We start from the raw sequence: 25310 nt of genomic DNA, 5'->3' as shown, positions 1-25310 counted from the left end.
AAAAGTCAAAAATATTTTTTTCTCAAAATTGTTGGTCTTTTTTTGTTTATAGCGCACAAAATAAGCGCACAGGTGGTCAAATACCACCGAAAGAAAGCTCTATTTGTGTAGAAAAAAAGGACATAATTTTCATTTGGGTGCAGCGTTGCATGAGTGCGCAATTGTCAGTTAAAATAACGCAGCACCATAATGCAAAAAATGGCCTGGACAGGAAGAGAGGTAAATCCTCAGGATTGCAAGTGTTTAAGGGCCATAAATTTCATTTGGATGCAGTGTTGCATGACTGCGCAATTGTCAGTTAAAGTAATGCAGCGCCGTAATGCAAAAAAATCGCCTGGTCAGGAAGAGGGGTAAATCAGCACAGTGGCTAAATGGTTAGCACTTCCGCCTGCCAGTACTAGGGTCATTAGTTCAAATCCCAACCACGGCACCTCCTGCCTGGAGTTTGCATGTTCTCCCTGTGCCTGCGTGGGTTTCCTCTGGGTAATCTGGTTTCCTCCTACACTCCAAAGACATGCTGGTAGGTGAATTGGATCCTGTCTAAATTGCTCCTAGTATGTGTATGTATGAATGTGAGTTAGGGACCTTAGATTGTACACCCCTTGAGGGTTAGGGACTGATGTGAATGTATAATATATATGTAAAGCGCTGTGTAAATTGACGGCACTATATAAGTACCTGAAATAATAATAATAACAAATTCTCAGGATTGCAAGTGGTTAAAGCGGAACTAAACCCTCCTATCCTTTACAACCAAGGAAGCCGCCATCTCAGCCTGTTTAATCTGCAGTTACCATGGTGCTTGACATGCTATCATTTGATGCATTGACAGTTCTGTGACATTTATCATCAGTGACATGCCTTGAATGTAACTGTTTTGGGAAACAATGTATAGATTTCGTTCCATTTGAATGGATTCCCCTGATTGGGTGTACAATATAAAAGAGAAGCATGCAGCAATCTGTGATTGTACACCTTCTGTAGTGCATGTTGGTGTGACTGATGAGTCCATATGTGAGTGTGGCTGTGACATAGTAGGTGACCTAGGTGGGCAGCAGAGTGTGATGCGATGCTCCATCTATAGAGTATTATGGGCTGTCAGGCAGGCAGTGCTGTGTGTGTCTCTGGGAGTGCCCCAGTCAGCCTGTAGTGATGTCACTGGGAGGGAGGAGGAGCTCCAGGCACAGAGCTGCTGGTGGCTGCAGAAGGAGAAGAAAAGGAGGAGGAGGTGGAAGATGGTGGAATTAGAGGTGGGAGCTGCTGCACTGAAGACTCCATCTCCGGGCGATCCCCGATCTCCCTGATCCCATCTTCCCTCCTCCAGTAGCCGGCTGCCTGGGCATCTGTTGGGCAGGCTGTGTGATCGATCAGTGGGAAGAAGAGGCGATCGTGGGATCTGTAGGTAAGTGAAGGCAGTGGGTAGCGATCATGTCATCGTGGAGTAGGTGCACCTTTCCAGGGAAGGTGTGGGCTTCCTGTCCAATGCTGCAGGATGGGGCCGGCTGGGAGAGGAGCAGATGGCCTAGGCTGGGTACATCCATAGGAGTCTCCAGGCTGTGGGTGGGATGCAGCATCTGCTGTGTATTCATGCAAACAGCTAACCCTTCCAGGGCTGCCGGACCGACAACAACATCCACAGAAGGGGGGATCATTGACAGGAGCAGGGTGACCCCCATCTATGGAGGGATCGGGGATGTGCACTTACTTGGGGGCAGAGGTAGGTGTGTGTGGGCAGCAGGGGATGACAGGTAGCAGACTTGCAAAAGTTAATTGAGCAGCCCTGGGATTGCCTGTCAGCCTGCGGTGTGGATGGCTGTGATTACTGTCAGTGTTGTCAGGACTTGACACTGGAAGGAGGGGAGGGGCTCTCTAATTGAATTGTATGAGCACCAGCACATGGTAGGAGGCTGGCCATCACTGTGATCTATGGATCAGGTTAGACCTATAGGTTGTATGATCAATGGAGGGGCTCCTTGGGAGTGAATCCTGTGCCTGTCTCCTTCTGTATGACACCCACTGAGGCTTCTCACGACACCATGCCACATACATTACTTTCTATACCGAAGATCTATTATTTTACCAACTTGTAAAGCACTGACATATCCACTGGAGGTGTATAGAAAACGCTGAATCGTTCATAGTGCCGCTTTTCCTCGAAGGAGTTTACAGTCGAGTGTCTCCGTCACCATCATGCAGGCACAGATTAAAGAGGACGAGCTAACGTAAACTTGGTTTGGAGGAAAATAACGATACAGCAGCCTCGCATCCTGGTGTGGAGGAACCTGGCTCTAGAACAGCTGCGCTGATTGCCCTAAAGCAGGGCTCTGCAAACTTTCCAAGTAAAGGGCCAGTTTACTGCCATTCACATTTTGTGTGGGCTAGGCTGTGGCCAGTTGGGAGTAGAAAATGCACCGGCATCAGTGCCTCATCATTGGTTATAAAGTGTTACTAAACCCAGGACTCTGCATTCACTGAATCTGGTCTCCCACAGTATACACAACATGGAAATGCAATTATTTTAGTAAATATAAACTGCTAAATACATTTTTCATTTGCAGTCTTGTGGCTTCTATCAGTGTCCAGCTGAGCACTGGTTAAAGTGTTACTAAACCCAGGAGCCTGCATTTACTATATCTGGTCTCCCACAATACACAACATGTAAATGAAATTATTTTAGTAAATATAAACTGCTAAATACCTTTTCTCATCTGAAGTTAGAGTAATCTTGTGACTTCTATCAGTGTCCAGCTGAGCACTGGTTAAAGCTTGTAGGAGGAGTTTTCTTTCTGCTATAGGAGGATGCAAAACTCCTGACCTCTTGTCTGACCAGTGCTGATTGGCCCAGTGCTGATCACATGCACTCTCCCAAGAAAAAAAAACCAAACCTCTCTAGCAATACACACCAAACTGAGCATGTGCAAATGCCTACGGTTCAGTCTGTCTTATCAGGAGATAAGAGGTGGTCGCTTGAAAAAGGGGAGGAACAGAGAAGACAGGATCAAATGGCCTTTTTACACAATGCAGAGGATTAACCCCTTAGGTTCCACAGTGAGTATAACCAGCATGCTTTACTGCATATACAGACTGATTTTACTGTTGTGGGTTTAGTACCATTTTAATGGTAGGAATAGTGCCCCATGTTTTGTATTGGTTGGGAATAATAGTGCCCCATTGATAGTGTCAGTAGGGGGAATGGTTCCCCAATGACCAGATAAAGGCAGGCAAACTGTGGCCCCAGTTTGGAGACCACTGCCGTAAAGGGCAAGTTCAGTTTAAAAAAATGCAATTATTATTTTTTTTTCTAAAGAGCCTGCAGAGCATTGCACCCATGGTCAGCAGATAGCAGGTGCAGTGTCAGGATCGCTATCTACCTATACCTCGTATGGGCAGACAATTACCTGACATTGGGAAGAATCAATGGACTACCAGAGCACTCCCCAGCACCCTTGCAGTTCTTTGAGAACTACAAGCCTCGTATGGGCAGACAGTTACCTGACAGTGGGAAGAATCAATGGACTACCAGAGCACTCCCCAGCACCCTTGCAGGTCTTTGAGAACTACAAGCCATCAGCTGAAACAGCTGACCGTACCTTTAGGCATTCATTCACAGAAAACTTGGAATGAATGACGCGGCTGCATGGGCAGAGCCCTGCATGGCTGCCTGTCTTCAAATAGTGACAGCAGGTGTGGGGAGAAGGTCCCCTGTTCACTGTCACAGGGAGGTGGGGGGGATCGGGGCCAGGCTGCAGATGCTGGAACACGATGCATGTTCCACCCTTCTAACACATGAAACATGTTCCAAAGATGAACTTATCTTTTAAGGGCTCATTCACACTAGCCCCTGCCTGGTGTATGTTGTGTTGGGGCAGTGATCTGCATTGGCACAATAACTTTTTTTTTTTTTTCCTTCTCCCTCCCCCTTTTTTTGTTTTTTTGTTTCAATATGACAATTCTTTTCAGTCTATATGATGCAGTCCTTTGCATCACATTATGGTGGGGCGGGTTACACCATGTAAAAATGAAGCATGTATGCATTTCTAGACAATAACCCATGCCAGCGCACAATTGTGGTGTGATCTTTACAGCACAATGAAGTTTTTTTTTTTTTTTGTGAATGAGCCCTAAATGTACAAAAAGCATTGCTATGTTCAGTAACTATATGGCCTCTTGCACACAGTAATGATGTATGAGCATCAAACGTTCCTGGCCGAAAAACGAGGATAGGCAATTTATCACTTGCACATATTTGAGCGTATGCACACACAAGCAGAAAGCGTGGCATTTGTGCGTATTCATGCCTGTTTGCGCATATCTGTGATTATAACTGCAAAAATACCGATTGGCTATGCAGATTTTTTTTTTTTTTTTTTGACTCATCAATATGCTACGTTTGTTTACATGCCTGTGTGTACAGGAACATTATAAACAATGGGCTGCATTTTAGATCAGTAAAACTGCTTTACTGAGCGGTTTTAAGCTGCATTGTGCAAGAGGCCTATTTATGGTTGTATATAACTTTATTATACTTTATCACCACATTCTTTTATAAGGTACTTTTGTGGTTAAGGCTGCATGCTCCAAATTTTATAGCAAAATAGGATTTTTACATTAATGTCACATAACATTTAGAAGTTTTTTTTTGTAGTGGGGTACAATGACACTGTATCTCCTGTGTTTTTTTTTTTTTTTTTTTTTTTTTTCCCCCCAAGGCAACCTATGTGTATGTATGTATGTAATATATATAATTTTTATGTTTAAACATGTAAATTGATCCATTGGTTTTATTAATCAAGTTGATAATTAAAATATACACACTGGATATTCTAAAAAATAGGTTTGTTATAGATGGGTCCAACAACTGTCTGTAGCCTAGAAGTACTGCACAGGTTCCAGCACCGCAATGCAGGACAGCGCGGTGCCTGTACATACCTTCTCTGCATCACAGGATCCCCCCAATCCTGGACCACTGTAAATGCAAGGCTTGACATTATTCTCTGGCCTTGCCCCATCCTGCATCCCGCTATAACTGACGATATAAGAACATGGGGGGGTGTGGTGCCAGTTATTGGCACTACCAAGAATTTTGGAACCTTGCATATTTCAGTGACCTGAGTTTGAGGTCTCCGAATACAAAATATAATATAAAAAGGGATGCCTGCATTGCTCAGGTGGATCCAGGCCAGTATCCTTTGCATGATAGGTGACCTTGAATCAACTGATAAATGTCAGCCCCTACAACTGACACAGTATGAAATTACCTTGGCACTTTTCATTTTGGTTAACCCATCTCATGAAATGCCATAATTAAAGCAAACTATTACTGAAAGAATATGGAGGCTGCCATTGCTGACCCATACTTCTGAAAATACTAGTCTTCTGGCCATCATGTTGCATCAGTCTTTTAATTTTTTTTTTTTCCTGGTCGCTGTCCCGAAACAAATATTGTTAAGACTCATCATTGACTTTCTTATCTGCATGCTTGTTTGAGGTCAGTAACGCAAGAACGTATCGAAGCTAGATACAACTGGTCACCTATGATTTTCATAAGGCTGTCAACCATGGTAACCCTGCTTTTGCAGTACAGGCTTCCATTATCATAATTAAGGCTGGAGCGTAGCTTTCGTAAGCGCTTCTCATGCGTTTTGTCGTGCATTATTTTTGGTGTGTGTTTGAACATTTATGCGCATTTTCATACAGTGTTTTTCAGGCATTTTTGAGCTTTGTTTTTTTTTGTTAGCCAATAAAGGAAAATCTCATCCGTTGCATCATTTGTTGCTAGGGTTTTCCATCTTGTTTAGCTTTTCCATCAGCTTTTTATTAAATTTTTTTTTTTATTGTCTTTTTATTGTTAGGGTAAGGGGTTCATATTTTATTGTCTTCACTTATTTGTATGTTCTGGGTTGGGTGTTTTTTGTTTTATTTTATTATTCATTTATTTTTTGGGGGGGGGTTAAGGTTATGGGCTAATTATTAATACATATTTTATTTGTTTTAAATTTATTTATTCATATATTTATTACTATTCTTTTTTTTTTTTTTTTTTTTTTTACTTGAGCAGAAAAATTTTATATGGAAATGAAACTGCTCAAAAACTGATTTGGGCATCAACAAACTGCTACGGAACTGGTTTGGTTTCAGGAGACTTGGATTGGAGATGTGAACCATCTTCATTGAGAATAATTGATTTTTTTTCTCCTCCAAGCATTTTGGAGCTTCGAGCTACAAATTGCTCAAGTATGAACGGGGCCTAAATTTTGAAAATTGAAGGTACACTTCAGTCAAATGAAGCCTTGAGGTGTTTGCTGGAAACCTAGTCTCAATGCTCGTTAGATCCGTTTTTCAACCAGGTATTGCTATATAGCACGCTTGTCCACTACTTACCATTTATTGGATTCTGGTGACCTGAGAAACCCTTTTCTTTGCCCGTTTGTGGCAGATGCTCTCAGACATGCCTTCTCTAGCCTCGTAGTTGCCTATCTGTTACAGGAAATCTGGTGTATTAAACTGTAAAGTAAACCTTTTCAAAGACACCAGTCAGATAGAAATCTGTTGTGGAAGTTTGAATCTAATTGTTGATGCATCAAGCAGAGTTAAATGAGGAAGTTACATGGCACAGATTCAGGAAACCTAATCAACCACCGCACAGAGAAGGATAGTTACATTACATAAAACTCAGATGAAAGTGCAATTTCTGACTATTGGGGGCACTGTCCAGATTCCCGAACATTGCTAGCACCTGATTCCATGCAGGCGCTGTTTGGACGAAGTTTTCCTAAAGGATCTTTGGATAGTCGCTTGAACGGTAGTAGTAAAAGGGCCATTCAATAATGGAATTTTGGCTGAGCTAGCAGGAGTTGGGCTAAATTTGAGCAATGTGTGGTCAGCTTTACACTTCGCTGTCTGCACTTCTTCGAGATCGTTGCTTTCTGGTCCACTGGACACCATCATAGGCTGTTTTGCAAAAGTTTCTCCTGGGCAGAGCTCTACGCATAGGCTTAGAACTAGGGATGAACCGACATTTTGGTGACTGAAATGTTTTGGCCGAAAACACCCCTTTTGGCTGGTGGCCAAAATGGGGAAAAAAAAGCACCGATGCAGGTGTCGAAAAAACCCCACCCCTCACAGCCGCCCACCCACCATTGCCACTGCTCGGTGGTCCTCAGCCTTACCTGAGAAACCACTGATCCTGGTGCTGGGCATAGAGATGAGTGAAGGAAAGATGGCCGACATCACTATCTCTATACACTTGGAGGACCGGAGCGATGTAACTTCCTGTTCCACCCTTTTTTTTTTTTTTTTTTTTTTTTTTTTTTTTTTTTTGATCCAATGCTTTACATTGCAGAGGAGAGATGTGGGGATTTATTGACCCCTATATCTCTCCATAAAGAGAACCTGTCACTAATTATTTCTATCACAAGGGATGCATGCATTTCTTGTGATAAGAATAAAAATGATTAAAAAGTTTTTTTAAAAAGACAGTGCAAAAAATTAAGTAAATATTAATAAAAAAGTTTAAAGTGCCCTGCTTGCACATAGTGGTGAAGACATATGTAGGCTATGCCCACATATGTAAATGGTGTTCAAATCACATACGTGAGGTATTGCCACGAACATCAGAGCAAGAGGAATAATTCTAGCACTAGACCTCCTCTGTAACTTTACACTGGTAACCTGTAGACATTTTTAAAGCATCACCCATGGAGATTTTTAAGTACCGCAGTTTGATGCTATTTACGAGTGTGCGCAATTTTAAAGCGTGACATGTTGGGTATCTATTTACTCGCCGTAACATCCTCTTTCAAATTTTACAAAAAAATCAGGGTATATATTTTTATTTTTTATCAAAGTGTATTTTTGGTTTCAACACCAGAATTTTAATTTCTGTGCACCACTACTTAGGACTCCCCTTTCAGCTTTATGGAAAAGCAGTCTCTCCTTTGTCCCAATGGTGGATGGTATTTCCATGGCTATGAACAGAGATTGCAGTATACATCTACAGAAGAAGCTTCCCCTTCTTCCTTATTTTTTTTTTTTTTTTTTTTTGAGTGGCTTTAATGTGTTTTGGTGCATTTGTGATGTGGTTTACCATGTTCCAGTGCAGTTCCTTGCAGAAAAAATTCAGCATGTGAGCTTAACAATTGAAATCCATGTAACCTACTGTCCATACATTTTTAATGCAGAAAAAAATGCACTGGACTGCATCTGGTGTGAACCAGCCCTTAGATGTAGTCCAGTGCATTTTTTCTGCATCAAAAATGCATGCACAGTGTTTTCCATGTATTCCAATGGCCTAGTTCATTCCAGTGCATTCCGGTACAGAAACAAAAAGTAGCTTGTTTTTTTTTTTTTTTGCACAGGACTGTACTGGAACACATGAATGTCCACTGTCAGCGCACCAGAATTTAAAAGTCACAGTCTGAAAACCTCCACCACCCTAGCAGAGTATAAAAATGTGTGCCAAAAACAGCGCTTGACTATTTCAAAGATCCTCCAAGTGGCGTCTTCATGTCAAAATAAAGTGCATTCGCCTACTTGCTTTAAAGATTTATCTCCCAGATGTTCAATTTCAAAAATTAAAACTATATACTTTTTCTTTTATTTTTGAGATTGAACATCTGGGAGAGTAATCTTTGTCGTAAGTGGACGAATGCTTTTTATTTGGACACAAAGATCACACATGGAGGACCTTTGAATATTCAAGCGCTGTTTTTGGCATTTATGGACTGGAACACAGCAAAATGCATGTGTGGTGTGAACTGTAAGCAAAAACGCATCCAGTGTGCAGTCTTGTGGCGTGAACTGGCCCTTAAACCTTTGCCGCACTGCTGATGGTACATGCTCATGCCATTCCCCATAAATGTGAGGGGGCAGGCATTGACTTCTCTGCTTTGTTTGTGAATGTAGGAGACAAACATCTGCGTTATCATGTTCTTTGACCTTACAGTAATAAATCAGTTATAGACTACTTGGAGTGACGTTTACTTTAGTAAAGATAGTGCCAGACACAGGTATTGTCGATGCTGAAAGCAATAAAAAGTGACTAGGTGTGTGTGCTTGTGTTTTTCGGTTGGAATTCTGTCTTTAACTTTTGAGATTACCACCAATGTACTATTTAAGGCTATGTTGACACATGTGCCTATCCCTGTGACGTGGTGTGTCATATCCAACATTTTGCCACCATGGTCTGATCAGTTTCAGAGGTGGTAAATGCCACATCACCACGCTGTTGCAGTGAAATCCTGTTTGCTTGAATAGGTCGTGTTTGGCGGTACTGTCTGCTGCATCTCATGGGAGGATACATTTTTCAGAAAACTAAAGCATCATGGTAGTGGACTTCTCTACCTTACCAACCGCTCAGTGTCTGATGCCCCTCTCTGCCAATCCCTCCACTGGCTTCTGATTGCCCAGAAATTTTAACAACGTACAAAGTTATGCACAACTCCGTGATCAAAAAAGGTTGCTAATTAAATGGACGGCGCCAATTTAACGTATATAAGGTGTTACTCCAAAAAGCAATCATACAGCAGCTATCTAATCTTCGGAAACCTCAAAGTCATATGGCACAATTATTATTTATATTACTAGAAAAGCTACAATTTCTGGGGAAATTGTGTGAAGTGTTCTTGCCTCCACCAGTAGTCTACAACTGGAGTGGGTGGAGTAACTGGGTGGAGTGGCTGGAGTAACTGTTGTGGGGTTGGAGTGGCTGGAGTAACTGTTGTGGGGTTGGAGTGGCTGGAGTAACTGTTGTGGGGTTGGAGTGGCTGGAGTAACTGTTGTGGGGTTGGAGTGGCTGGAGTAACTGTTGTGGGGTTGGAGTGGCTGGAGTAACTGTTGTGGGGTTGGAGTGGCTGGAGTAACTGTTGTGGGGTTGGAGTGGCTGGAGTAACTGTTGTGGGGTTGGAGTGGCTGGAGTAACTGTTGTGTGGTTGGAGTGGCTGGAGTAACTGTAGTGTGGTTGGAGTGGCTGGAGTAACTGTTGTGGGGTTGGAGTGGCTGGAGTAACTGTTGTGGGGTTGGAGTGGCTGGAGTAACTGTTGTGGGGTTGGAGTGGCTGGAGTAACTGTTGTGGGGTTGGAGTGGCTGGAGTAACTGTTGTGGGGTTGGAGTGGCTGGAGTAACTGTTGTGGGGTTGGAGTGGCTGGAGTAACTGTGAAAAGGTTGAACTGGGCAGAGTAACTTTATGGAGTGGGCAGAGTAACTGTGTGGAGTGTTTGGAGTGAGTAAAGATAGTAAACATTACACTAACCAATTGATTGATCAAATTTAAAAAGTGCACATGGCAAGCTTGATAGAGTGAGAAATGCATTTCAACTTTTAATTATTTATATAGCACATTTAATTGCAATGTTGTTGCCCAAAGTGCTTCACAGTTACATTAAAACATACATTTATAAAAACATTAGCAGCATTATCACCTCAAATACTCTCTACTGTAGAAAACTTATTTCCAAACCTTTAACCAGAAGCCGGCCAAACTGTCACCAATTCAAAATTAGATTTCAAATAGGGCAGAGAAGAGCGGTTAAAAACAAACTGCTCCAAATTGCTCACTTCACTGGCGTCTTCAAATGGTCGTAGTTTTAAAAACTATAAATCCTACAGCGAAGAGCTTTATATTGTGAGAATCACAAGACCCAGACCTACATTTTGATGCGTAGTATGTCTCTGAAATATTAAAAATGAAGGCACAGTCGCAGTTTAGAAATTGCCCTTCAAATTTGAGGTGGCTAGAGTGGAGTTTCAATGAATGTCAATGGGCGGCGTAAGTTGCAAACAAATGGTCATATTGTGAAAACTATCAGGACTATGGCTAAGCCGTGGCATTTTTAGTGGCAGCAGGGATAGCTGAACGTTTTGATATAAGATTTGTGTAGGTGGGCTTGGAAATGAGGGAGTGATGGCAGTTTAGAAATCATGTCCTCATTTTTCAGCTCACAATCTAGCTTTTGTCAGCTCCCACTCTAGTTTTGAACATTCCGCCATTCATTCCTATGGGACGAATTTCACCACAAAAATACCGATATTTCGTGAACCATTCGGCGAAACGTTCCACAAAGTAAAAGCACACCAATAGGGAACAATCCGCACGTTTCGGTATATTACTGTCTATGTAGTGTAAAAACTGTGGGAGGAGTTAGGGTGGTAAATATGGCTATAAGAATATATATGTGAGATAACAGTAAGTGGTCTTGCCATGCAAGAACACTTAATAAAATATATTACATTAAGTACTATGCATCAAAATGTAGGTCTGGGTCTTGTGATTCTCACAATATAAAGCTCTTTGCTGTAGGATTTATAATTTTTAAACTACAACCGTTTGAAGATGGCAACCGCCGGTGAAGTGAGCAAGTTGGAGCAGTTTGTTTTTCTATGCCCTTGCTGTAGAGTGAGTTGCCATAGGAACCCAGGTGTGTGAGTAGGCAGCAGAGTGACAAGCCACTCCACCCAGTTACTCCGCCCACTCCAGTTGTAGACTACTGGTGGAGGCAAGAACACTTCACACAATTTCCCCAGAAATTGTAGCTTATTATTATTATTATTATACAGTATTTATATAGCGCCAATAGTTCGCTCAGCGCTGTACATTACAATGGGAGACAATACATGAGACAGTACAATGACAATACAAGCTCCCTTGTTTCCTCCTCCCATGCTCATCTCCAGGACTTTGCCAGAGCCTCTCCCACCTTCTGGAACTCTACCTCTGGGGCCGCCGAGCTGAAGAAGAGTGGCCTGTTGATGACTGGGTCGCACAGCAGGAGGTAAGCGGCAGACCACGGCCTGGACAGGGCTAACAGACTGTGGCCTCCGCTCACCTTCCGCTGTGCGGCTATGCCCAAAGCAGGGCTGACAGGAGAAGCAGCAGTGACAGCTGCAGCGACAGGCAGGAAGCACTGCTGAGGACACACAGACACCTCCCAGGCCGGCCGCTGCACACAGCCACACTGAAGGGACAACGGCGGCCTCTCTTCACCCGCCGACATACTGTTACAGCTCGGCGGTGGATTGGGCCATCTCTTTGCTGTATGGGGCCTCTCTTTGCTGGATTGGGCCGTCTCTTTGAATCTATAGGGGGCACTGTGATTAGATATCTAGGGGCACTATGATATAAAGGGGACTGCTTTTAATACAGTGCCCCTTTACAGTGCAGCCCCCTTTTTTATATCACAGTGCTCCTTTACATTACAGTGCGGAGGACCGACTCCGTTAACATTCCATCACCAACTGCCCTCTAATGCCCTTGCACACCCCCCCAAATAAAAATAAAAAATTGGCTGCTTAGTCTAAAATGCCCGGGTCTATTTTTTTTTTTTTTTTTTTGTCCCAGTCTTATAACCTTTTTGTATCACTTGCCCATCCCTATTAACCTCTTCATGCCAACAGTACGCAAATATGTGACCTCTTGGCGGCTGGGCCTTGACGCTGAGCGGCCGCATATTTGCGTACCATTTGTAAACGTGCTGAGAGTGCACACCCTGCATGCTCCCAGCACATGTTGATGTCCCACGGAAAGGTCGCGATCTCTCTTTGCGTTCAGCGGTCACATGACCCGCCTCCTGGCATCAGAAACCCCTTAAAGGGCCAAGAGGCACCGGTGTGAAGGGGTTAAATTGTAAGCTCTAACGAGCAAGACCCTCTTAATCCTTCTTTTTTTTTTTTTTTTTTTTGTAGTATTGTAACTGTATTGCCTCCCTTTATACTGTAAAGTGCTGTGCAAACTGTTAGCCCTGTGTAAATCCTGTATAATAATAATAATGGTAGTAGCATGTGTACACTCCTGTCCTTTGCAGCTTGGAGGGGGTGGTAAAAACATTTATTGGCCCAAGCGCAAGTGTGAACAGTCCCTATAGATTTCCTGAGTGTCTTGTGAGCTATGTGACCACCCATTTTTCCCCAATGACTTTTGGCACCTCTTTGTCATTGAAGAGCTTTACTTTGTAGGATGCAGAGCGGTTTTGTCTGGGAACGACTGAGCAAAGTCATTGTTTGCAATTTGAGCATACAGACTGATGAGGCAAACATTTTCAGAAGCAAACCATATGTACTCCTTTCCTATGGTGCCTGAGGTGATGTTACTTTATGCAGCATAGCCTGTTCTGGTGTCTGCTTCATGTTAATGCATTATTGCAATTTACAGAAGGGGAACGCTAGAAAATAGGGCTTTGCGAATTTTAATTGTATCACTTGTAATGAAATACAGGTGCAAAAAAAATATTGGTAGAATTCTAGCAGTGGTAAAAAGGACAATGTAGCCTGGTAAAATGACCTTGCTGCTTGATTGAGATTCCATAACTTTGATACATTGTAACATTATTGTCTATAAAGTGTGATTGGTGTGTATTGAATGTTATTGCGCACTGGGAATTGTTCAATACAATGTTTAACTTGGCTCCTTCTTAGAGTCAAGACTACAGAAACTCATGTTTTATTTATTGGCTGTTCTAATTCAGACTTATATGTGTGTCGGGGTTCATTTGCAATAACTTTACTTTTCAACATATTAATTTATCCAGATGTCAGAAATGTAAAAAAAAACTAGACATAGATTCCCAAGACGTGGAATGCTGCTACACTGTAAGGGCTCATTGCCACGGGACGTTTGGAAAACTCTTCTGAACAATGGAAACTGACTGCTGGAAAACGTAGGTTAAACATCAGTTTAGCCGCGTTTTGCGTACTGTGTTTATGCGCGTTTGTGTTTTAGAAGCGTTTTTTAAGGATAACCTCAGGAGACTTCCCAAATGCCCAGAATGCACTGAAAAATAGTAAAAAAATTAACTATTTCAGATATTTTGAGAGAAATAGAGCAGAAGCAGAGAGAGCAGTATGTGTTGAGATTACCTGTCTTTTCTGGTTGTATTCACTATGGATCTCATCATGAGCATAATGCGGCACGTTCTACCATTTTTTTATTTTTTATTTTTCCTTCACGCAAAACTTTGAACTGACTGCACTGATGTACTGGGTCCATTTGAATACATGGAAAACACTTTGCATGCATTTCTAATGACGAGATAAGGTTCTGGACAGCATCTGGATATGGAACAGTTAAACACTTATAAACGCAAACACTTATAAACGCGGTTAACCACATTTACAAATGTTTGGCGTTTGAAACTCTGGTAAAATCTACTCCTGAACGCAAGTTTGGTGTGTTCAAAAAAGCGACTGTAAACTCAACTGCCTGTAAACAACATAATGTACATGGACAACATAGGAAAACATTAGGGAGAGTTCAAGGGCTGCTAAATTTACAAAAAAAAAACGCAGAAAAGCTCCTGAGCATGAGTTTATCAGCTGCAGTGTACATGAACCCGTAAATGAAGCCACTAACAGCCTGTTTACCCCACATGCAGTCAAACACGCTTTTAAATGCAGTGCATTTGCAAGAAAAATGAATGCATTTCAAAGAGCCTAGTTTGCCTCATTGCAGGGCTTTCATGTGTGTTTAAAAAAAAAAAAAAAAAAAAAAGTACAGCATATGGCATTTTTTTTGCACTTAAATGCACATGAACACTTTGCAAATGCATGTAAATGTAACTCCTTTAGCAAAAAAAAAAATTAATAAATATTAGCTAACAAAATGCATGTACACTGGAACTGCCATAGAAAATAACTCTAGCAGCAGGAAAACTCTAAATGTGGCAAAAATGCGCGTAAGCTCGGTACCACATTTAGCCGTTGGACGTTTATTCATTTCACTGGAAAAGTACTTGCCATTGGGGGTTTTTTCACACTATAGAAACACAGTCCCGATGCATTATTATTATTATTATAATACAGGATTTATATAACGCCAACAGTTTGCTCAGCACTTTACAATATAACGAGAGACAATACAGTTCAATACAAGAGGGATAGGAGGTCCCTGCTGCTTGGAGCTTATTTCTTTTTTGCTAATAGAAAAGTATAGTTCTGTTCATGTAGTGCGACGTTGATGCTACTTAAGTGCCAGATAGTGTAAAGTCGCAAGGCAGATGGAGAAATCCTTCCCACTACGCTACTGTTTGCCGCCAGCATTGTTAGAATATACCGTTCAGCACTGGAGCTGATTGGCTACAGCTTCTGATCGAATGAAAATTTCAGTAGAATTTCCCTTTCCACAGAAGTCAATCGAAAACGCCATAGATGGATTAAAATTTGGGCGGTCCTTGCTGAACCAGCTGAATTTCGTTCCATATATGGCCAACTTAAGATGGCAGCTTCCTTGGCTGCAAAGGATAGGAGAACTTGGAGCTTACAATCTCCCTTCTGGATGCGTTTTCTGCATGTGTGTCTTTGGCATGGTCTGGTGCGTTTTTGATGCATTTCAGTTGATTTTTTTTCTAATCAATTTAAATAGGGACATGTGCGTTCCAGTGTGTTTTTATTTTTTTCTATTTGTTTTTTAATGTGTTTTACTGTGTTACAGTACAGGTCTCTGCAGCAAAAATGCAGCCTGTTCTACTTTTTTTTTTCTGTATCAAGAACACACTGGAACTGCAAGCACCAATGTGAACTAGAGGCTACTTTCTGCATTTTGGATACAGAAAAAGCGCAATAGAAACACATGTAGTGTGAACTAGCCTTGAAATGAATATACACCCAAGCACTAAACACTGCTAGCGCTTAGGCATTTTTGCCGCGTTTGCCGTTTTTTTGGCCAAAACATTTCTCTCCTGCATTCAGGAGAGGGACATTTAACTGCCCCTAAACTCTGCTGCTGCTAAACTCTGATAAAAACCTTTGTGTGCCTGGACAGATTAGGCTAAAAACGCCTAAACGGCAAACGTTTGGTCTAAACGCGTATGTGGAGCTGCACACTGACCATGGGGATTGTGGTGTAAGCAAGCCCTAACAGCAGAGCTTTGGTTGCACGAGATGCTTTTCTGATTGAGTACCTTAATGTGTGTTATGTTACTTTTATGTTACTTTTGATGTGTTTTTAAAATTCCTAGAACAACTATAAAGACAAGCATGGCAAGGCAGTAAAAGTTCTGCATACATATTTTTTTATACTAACTTCTTTTATTCTGTTAACCATTGGAACCTCATCTTGTATGAATAAGCCCCAACAGAATAAATGCATCCATTGATAAGTTTGATAACATGCCTAGTCCTTCCAGTACAGTAAACCTTTGAACATATAATGGAGTGTGAAGCTGTACACCTGTTTACCTCTTTAAACTCATCATTTTTTTTTTTTTTTTAATTATATTACATTATTATTATTTCTGGAAAGATAGTTTCTAGGAGGGAAAAAAAATAAAAGAATAAGCAAATGTGTATTTTTGTGCATTTTTTTTTTCATACATTTTGGCGTGTTGTGTGCGGGGTTTTTTTTTTTTTTTTTTTTTTTTTTTTTTCAGTTCACATTAAAGTCCATTGGAACCAAACACTCTGGAAGCTAGTGGTTCAAAAGAAGCTCATGCACTTTTTCCAGCTTCAAGTGAGACCACGCACAACTGAAAAACCATAGTATTTTGAGTGTTTGTTTCAGAGCTTTGCACTACAAAACGTGAAGGTATCTACCGGGGCGGACTGACCATTTGGAAACACGGCAGGGCCCGGGGTCAGTAGGGGGCCCCATGAGATGCCTCTGCATTCACACCTAAACAGAGCGATTTGTTTTTCAGGAGATTTTACATGTGCTTTTTTGAATGTTTGTTTTTTCAAAGGGTATACAGGCATTTCTTCCTCCCTTTTTTTTTTTTTTTTTTGTTTTTTTTTTTTTTTAAGAAGAGCATTTCAGGCATTTTACATGTGTATTCAAGCTTCTGGCTTTTTGTTTTAGCTAATGGAAATCACTGGGGGGAGGAGATCCATTAACATAGCCTAAAAAAAAATGCTCAAATCAAGCATTTTCAGGGGTTCCCATTGAAGTCTATGGGGACAAAAAAGCTCAACTCTGCCTGAAAAGTAGCTCATGTGCATTTCGGAGTGACAGGCGTTTTGTTACGAGCGACAGAACACTATGAACAGCTTGAAATGAATGGGATTTTGCTGCTTGTTTTGAGCTTCGAGCTACAAAACTGCATTCACACATGGGCATTTTAAATCGTGGGCAGATACGTAGTGATTCTGCCCCTGATTTCAAATCGCTCTGCTAAAATTTAGGATTGCAGAACCGCGTGTTCAGGTGCCATTCATGTTAATGGCACCTGAAAATGGATGGTGCAGTTCTCGCTCAGTCATGAGAAACAGCATTGCGGGAAGCATGTCACCTGAAAAGTTCCTGAACGTCTTTTGGGACGCACTTCACACAATGCAGTTTGCTACTATTGCCGCACGATTTATCGTGAGATAATTGCTGCAGAACCACACCACCTTTTCAGGTGCTGTTAAAATTAATGGCCCCTTAACCGCTTCCATGCCGCCCAATAGAAGAAATACTGCTACAGGTGAGCAAAATCGTGTGTGTGTGTGTGTGTGTGTGTGTGTGTGTGTGTGTGTGTGTGTGTGTGTGTGTGTGTGTGTGTGTGTGTGTGTGTGTGTGTGTGTGTGTGTGTGTGTGTGTGTGTGTGTGTGTGTGTGTGTGTGTGTGTGTGTGTGTGTGTGTGTGTGTGTTTGTTTGTTTGTTTGTTTGCAGTTTCGGGTAGTGGGTGCGCACATGCGCCCTACCCACACCGCCATTTGTGGCCTCAGCTCTCGATCACTGAGTCCCGGTCAGTGATTCCTCGCCGGCACCCGGCGATCTCCGAGTATTACTAACGGAGGAGAGACCTGTATGTAAACAATGCAGATCTCTCCCCTGTCAGCTTCTGCACACTGCTTTGTATGGCTCTGCATAGAAGAGACATACAAAGCAGTGTGCTTACAGTGTAAAGCACACATAGTAAAACAGCACTCAGTTAACCCTTTGAACGCCCCACATATTAACCCCTTCCTGCCCAGTGCCATTAGTACAATGTCAGTGCTTTTTATTGGCACTGATCACTGTATTGGTGTCACTAGGGATGTCAGTGACACCAAGTCTGTTCCCCCTAGTGTCAGAATGCCTGCTGCAGTCCCACTATAAGCCGCTGATCGCCACCATTACTAGTAAAAAAAAAACAAAAATTCCAGTATATATACCGCCATTTGTACGCGGTATAACTGTCACATAAAGCAATTAATTTACATTTGTTGGGATTTTTCTTTAGCAAAGACATGTAGCAGAATACACTTTGGCCTAAATTTATGACGAAATTAGATTTTTTTTTTTACTGGACATGTTTAATAGCAAAAAGTCAAAAATCTAGTTTTTTTCTTTTCTCTCAAAATTGTTGGTCTTTTTTTGTTTATAGCGCAAAAAATAAGAATGGCACAGGCAATCAAATACCATTGATAGAAAGCTCTATTTTTGGGGGGGAGAAAAGGATGTAAATTTTATTTGGGCGCAGTGTTGCATGACCACGCAATGGTCAGTTAAAATAACACAGTGCCGTATTGCAAAAAATGGCCTGGTCAGGAAGAGGGGTAAATCCTCTGGAGGGTAATACACGGTTATGCGATTTTGTCATTTTAGCAGAGTGTTTTGAAATCACAGGCAGTATCACCTGCAATTCAAATCGCCCATGTGTGAATGCAGCCCAAGTGTGAACGGGGGCCTCCGTGAGCAGAACATGACATGTCCATGAACTCCTGAGTGACAGTATAATAGGCCCATATAAGTCTCTGATGACATTTGAGGCCATATACTGTATTATTTGAGTCAATTGAGCCACTATAAATGAATAGTACAGTGTGGTACACAGAACAACTGTATGTGCCATCACTGACTGCCATGGCCACCATCAGGACAATATAGAAAGTACTGCTCAAGCAGGTCCTTGTGATGAACCTATAGTCGTGTTCAAGGGCGGCCTGACAACTCATGGGGCCCCCGGGCAATAGGGGATCATGGGGCTCCTGTGTCCTTGCCCAAACTCAAAAAAGCCTATGAAAAAGGTACCAGGGGCATCTCATGAGGTCCCCTACTGACCCTTGGCCCACGGGCAGTGCCCGAGTTTCCAAATGGTCAGTCCACCCCTGGTCGTGGTACTTGTCTAGAACCTCCTGGATCTCTTCTCCTCGCTCTGATCACTACATATTGTTGATCTATCAGTCCACCAAAATGGTCTGTCCAGTACTGTGATGAGTTCTTTCTCTCGGTTTGCCGCCTTATTGATTAGGCAGCTGCAGAGTGCAAGTTCCTGTGTGCATTTCAGGAGATGACTTTTATGGATTATTTAGTAGGGATTTTCCTTTTTGGTGAAGATGAAGGGAACAGAAGGACACACTGCTAGGTTCCATCAATTCTCATATACCGTTTGGTTTAGTCTCCTGTTGTAGAAATGTGATTGTCTATATACTCTATTTGAAATCTTGAGATATTGTAGCAGGAATATAATTCAGTCATGCCATTAATTAATATTTCATATCCTTTTCTGCCTGATGGCGTTTTTTCAGAATTCGTTACCCCATAGGCAAGAACAGGAATATTTGAGTTCTGTAATAATAACTCAAACCTGAGAACATTTCACATACCCTCTTGTTTAGCTATATGCAGTTTAGGCATTTTACAATGACTTTATTGGAATCTTCAGTTTGCCAAATTCTTCCCCTTTTGTACGCAGGGCTCAAACCAAACCTGTTTGATAAATATATAGAAGTTGTTAGTGTCCTCCAATATTGTTAAGGATTAAACACAGTATGGAAAATTTTGGTACTGTATCCAAAAAAGCGAAACTCCACAGATATTTTTTTTTTTTTTTTTGATGAGAAGATAAGCTTGGGTCAAGGTTAATGTGACACTAATTGATATCCTTATCCCCCAAAAATAATCCATACATGTCCACTACACTGCATAAAACGGACCGAAACCCATTGATTAAGGGCTTGCTCACACCATGGTGCAGATACATTTTTTTTTTTCTGCATGCATTCTGCAAGGGCACAACAGAATAAATTGTTCTCAATGTGCCCTTTTCACACTACAATACTGGTATCATGTGTGGATTTTTTTCTGCGCAGGAATCTGCAACGTGTATAAAATTCATTTGACCCTGGGTTGACACTTATGAAGATTTCAGTGTTTTCCAGCTTGCAGAAACACACTACAGTCCATTTAACATGATTTCCTATGGATCTAGTTCAGATTTCTATGATTTTGAGCCGATGCTTTTTTTTTTTTTTAAATGGTCAAGGACTTTTTTTCCCGTAGCAGATTGTGTTTTGCATGTAATAGACTTCAATGAACCCGCACCAATAACACAAGTGTTGTGTTTTTGCTGCATTTTGTGTTTTTTATTTATTTTTTTTTTTGTTTTGTTTATCATACAGGATTTATATAGTGCCAACAGTTTTCTCAGCTCTTTACAATGTAAATACAATGACGATACAGTTCAATACAAGAGGGTTAGGAGGGCCCTGCTCCTTGGAGCTTATTTCTTTTTTGCTAATAGAAAAGTATAGTTCTGTTCATGTAGTGCGACTTTGATGCTACTTGAGTGCCGGAGAGTGTAAAGTCGCAAGACATATGGAGAAATCCTTTCCAATACGCACTGTTTTCTGACAGCATTGTTAGGATATACTGATCTGCGCTGAAACCAATTGGGTGCAGCTTTTGATCGAATGAAAATTTCAGTAGAATTTCCCTTTCAACAGAAGTCAATCGACAACGCCATAGACGGATCAAAATTTGGGTGGTCCTTGCTGATCGGCTGAATTTCGATCCATATATGGCCAACTTAAGATAGCAGCTTCCTTGGCTGCAAAGGATAGGAGAGTTTTTTTGGTTCCACTTTAATAGCCCTGAAATCTTTTTTTTTTTTTTTTTTTTTTTCATAAAATTTGTTTTTTTTTTTTTTCTTTTTTTTTCCTCCCACCTCCTTGTAACATTCTTCATGGGCTCCCAAACCTCTCCTTTACCCTGTCACTAACATTTGGAGCAAGCAATGCATGTTAGTTGTGATAGTTTTGCACTGCGGTTTGCACACTACAAATCCCACATGTCCCTAGTCTGTAGTCTATCTCGGGAGTGAACAACAAGAGAAAATGGCTCCATTCCTACATACAGTGGGACTGTGGAGAATGAACATAGCCACCCTCTAACAGGAAAAACAATCACAGCAGCAAAATGGGATTTAGAGGAGGGTGAGAGGCACAGAATATATTTTTGAGTTAAGAATACATACTTGATTTAACCACTTGCCCTCCAGAGGATTTACCCCCCCTTCCTGACAGGCCATTTTTTGCGATACAACGCTGTTTTTTTAACTGACAGTTGCGCGGTCATGCAACGCTGTACATAAATGTACATTTTATGTCATTTTTTTTCCCCACAAATATTGCTTTCTTTTGGTGGTAATTAATCACCTGTGTGGGTTTTTTTTTTTTTTTTTGCGCTGTAAACAAAAAAAGACCAACAATTTAAAAAAAAAAACAATATTTAGATTTTTTTGCTATAAAACATATCCAATAAAGAAATGTAAAAAAAATCTTCATAAATTTAGGCCAAAATATATTCTGCTACATGTCTTTGCTAAAAAAAAAAAAAAAAAAAATCTGAATAGGTGTAAGTTGGTTTAAATGAAAGTTTTATAGCTTCTGCAAATGGCGGTATCTATACTGGAATTTTTATTTATTTTTTTTATACTAGTTATAGCAGCAATCGGCGACATATAGTGGGACTGCAGTGGGCATTCTGACACTGGGTGGGAACTAAGTGCCACTGACATCCCCAGTGACATCAATACAGTGATCAGTGCTAATAAAAAGCACTGACACTGTACTGATGACACTCGGCAGGAAGGGGTTAACATCTGGGGCGATCAAAGGGTTAAGTGCTCTGTGTGTGTTTTACATTGTGTGCTGTTTTACTTGGAGACATGCTGCTTTGTATCTCTCTGCTTTGCAGAGAGGTAGAAAACACGTCCATGCTGACAGGAGAGAGACCTGTGTTGTTTATACACAGCTCTCTCCCCTCTCAGCTTTGCCAACAATCACTGAGTCCCAGCTGGAAATTGGCAGCCGGACCCGGTGATTGATATCGTCAGGGGCCAACAGCAGCGCGGGTAGGGTGGCACGCATGTGCCCCCTACCCAGAAATGCACAATCATGTATATTTACATGATTGTGCCACCCTGTAGAAGTACAAGTGGTTAATCTGCACACACAAAAGTTATTTTTCCCAACAAATTAATTCAAGACCATTGCAAAATGAATATACCCCAATGAAAGTCTTAAAATTTTGTTGTCTAAAAAGCAGCATGTCCATGCTGACAGGCGGGAGACCTGTGTTGTTTACACACAGGTCTCTCCCCTGTCAGCTTTGCCGAGGATTACCGAGTCCCGCTGATCGATATATCCAACAGAGGTGCGGGTAGGTCTGCGCGCATGCACGCACCCCCTACATGGAAATGCAAATCACACATACATGTGATTTTGCTCAGCCGTGCCGCTCTGTAGCAGTAAATCTGCTATATGGTTCCTGCATATAGTGGTTTTGTACTTCTGCCGAGCCATTATATTCTCCCAGTGGGAGCGGCTCAAGGCAGTGATTATTGCTAACGGCTATACTAGACGTTCGCGGTAATTGAATGTAAAATCCCGCAGTCTGGTTGTACCCAAGTAGATTGGGGTTTTCATGAGCTGTAAGCCATAATCATCACAATTATGACAAATCACGGCTTGAACTATCTTGCTTTGCATGTAATGAGTCTATCTCATATATTAGTTTCACCTTTTAAGTTGCATTACTGAAATAAATTAACTTTTGCACGATATTCTAATTTTTCGAGTTATTATTATTATAATACAGTATTTATAAAGCGCCAATAGTTCGCTCAGCGCTGTACATTACAAAGGGGGACAGAACATGTGACAGAACAATACCAATTCACCTGTATGTGTGTGTATACGTGTGTGTGTGTGTATGTATGTATATGTGTGTGTGTATGTGTGTATATATATGTGTGTATGTATATATATATATATATATATATATATATATATATATATATATATATATATATATGTGTGTGTGTGTGTGTGTGTGTGTGTGTGTGTGTGTGTGTGTGTGTGTGTGTGTGTGTGTGTGTGTGTGTGTGTGTGTGTGTGTGTGTGTGTGTGTGTATATATATATATATATATATATATATATATATATATATATATATATATATATATATATATATATAAAATGTGTGTGTGTGTAATATTTTTTTTGGGCGGGGGGATAGATACAGTTTAAAGCTAAGCTACAATTTAAAATCCAAAATTCGCAAGGGTTACAGGACCATTTTTGTCTGCAGAAAATGAAAAAGCAGTTTTGCTTACCCTATTCCTTGCTCCCTTGGCAGCCAGTTTCTCCTCTTCTGACACCTTAGGTTGTGGCAGGCCTTCAGCATCCTCGCTTATACTGGTGATGCCTGTGATTGATGGAGCAGTGAAGAGAAGCGGTTTTGTAGGACCATTCGTACAGCTTGGAGGAAATTTTCGGAAGTGGTTATAAAGTAAGTAAAAACTGATTTTGTACAATTTTCAGGCATTATTTAATAATTGCAGTGCAGTGGTCGCCATACTGCAAAGGTGACTGGATTTCAGCTGTAATATTTCTTGGAAATGTATTAAGCCGGGTGAGCTTACATTTTCATGTTTTCTGGGAATGCCTAAAAGGAATGCCCATGATGAAAATAGTTGCTTCCTTATCAAAATATCTGTTGGGGCATCTAATGCATAATGACATAAAGGTATTGTCTACCTATGTCACCCATGTTTCTTGTTACACCCGTATTTAGGATATATCTGTTACGTTCACCAACCCAACACCCTCGAACCATTCCCCATTTACTTATCTTAATCACAGGGTGCTTTTCCCTGCAGCCTTCAGTCTGAGTTTGATTTCAGCTGTGCATGGCTCTGCCCGCACATGTTGTCATCCATTCATGGGGATCCATGAATAGAAAGACTGCAAATACCACCTGCCACCATGGCAGAGAGACTTGTAGATCTCAATGAAGCACAAGTGCGGTGACGTCACCACGCTTGCAGTTCATCAATTCCTCTGGCCCAATAGCAGTAGGTTTGTACCTCCATATGGACCTGGGGCTAGAGGAAGAGTCAGCAGGAGCCTGTTCATTCGCTAAGTGCAGTCGCTATGCTCTGCAGGCCTAAATACAAAAATAAGTAAATGCACTTTTTTTTTTTTTTTTTTGGTCATTTTTTTTCCAAAGGGTGGACTATTACTTTAATCAATTGGTACGTGTTGTAAAATGATTTCCTTTTTAATAAAAAGGGCTTTACATATTTTGACGAAAGACAATATGTAGTTTTCCTAAAATGTAGGATTTCACTTCACCCTCTAAATTGTCTCTGATCACGTACATTACTGAAGTGTGCACTGGAATAGAAATCTGTTAGATATACTTGCTTGAGTATGGAGGCCCTGGGTGCAATTCTTATAATTCATAATATTTTTGTTAATGTTTATAATCATTTTTTATTAATATTTTTAGAGATGATGAAAAAGCTTTAGGCTGCATGCACATGGGTGCATTAAATACTCCTATCTACACTGAATATTTCCATCAGAAGCTGTCAGGAAAAAATGCTTGTTTTGGCTCATAATTATACGTGTTTATGGGCATAAGTGTTTGGAAGTGTATGCGTGTGTAAACTTATTGAATTAATATTAATTCCAGCCACTAGAATGACTGCGGACACATTTACATGCACTTATACACGTTTTTGCATGTCAAGGAGAGCTATCATGATAGACGAGGCCTAAATGGCTTTTATGATATCAATTATCCCTATTTATAGTGTTACTAAACCCACAGCAGTAAAATCAATCTGTAAATGCAGTAAAGCATGCGTGCTATACTCACTCTGGAACCTGAGGAGTTAATCCTCTGCATTGTGTAAAAAGGCTGTTTGATCCTGTCTTCTCTGATCCTCCCCTTCTACTGTCCCTAATCCATCTGCTGATAGAACAGAGCCTAGGGGGCAATCTGCATATGCTCTGTTTGTGGTGTGTATTACTAGAGGTGTGTGTTTTTTTTTTTTTTTTTTTTTTTGAGAGAGAGTGCATGTAATCCGCACAGGGCCAATCAGTGCTGTCAAGCGGGTCAGGGGCTATGCAGCCTCCTAGGACAATCAGGGGAGAATTAAAACTCCTAAAAAATTAAAAAGTGTTTGGCTGGACACTGATAGAAGTCACAAGACTGCTATATACTGCTGATAAGAAAAGGTATTTAGCAGTTTATATTTACTAAAATAATTGCATTTCCATGTTCTGTGTACTGTGGGAGACCAGATATAGTGAATACAGGGTCCTGGGTTTAGTAAGACATTTAACTTTT

The 25310-nt window shown here is 41.1% G+C and overlaps 1 protein-coding gene across 6 annotated transcripts in view; it reads left to right on the top strand.

Annotated features, from left to right (window-relative positions):
* The first annotated feature begins 1164 nt into the window (after positions 1–1164).
* APBA1 (amyloid beta precursor protein binding family A member 1) overlaps positions 1165–25310 on the top strand; it is a 213909-nt gene continuing 189763 nt past the window's right edge. For 5 of the 6 annotated variants that reach the window (XM_089691056.1, XM_089691055.1, XM_089691054.1 and 2 more), the window contains exon 1: positions 1165–1402. The gene's annotated coding sequence lies outside the window, so the exon portion shown is untranslated. Of the gene's footprint in view, positions 1403–23336; positions 23463–25310 lie in introns of all 6 variants that reach the window. The other variant, XM_089691052.1, reaches the window with a different exon arrangement.

Source organism: Staurois parvus, unplaced genomic scaffold (assembly GCF_062004578.1).
Source record: "Staurois parvus isolate SC_StPar_1 unplaced genomic scaffold, SC_StPar_1.0 ptg000549l, whole genome shotgun sequence".
NCBI lineage: Eukaryota > Metazoa > Chordata > Amphibia > Anura > Ranidae > Staurois > Staurois parvus.
The sequence above is the reverse complement of the archived record's forward strand: the minus strand, read 5'-3'. Positions and strand labels throughout refer to the sequence as shown.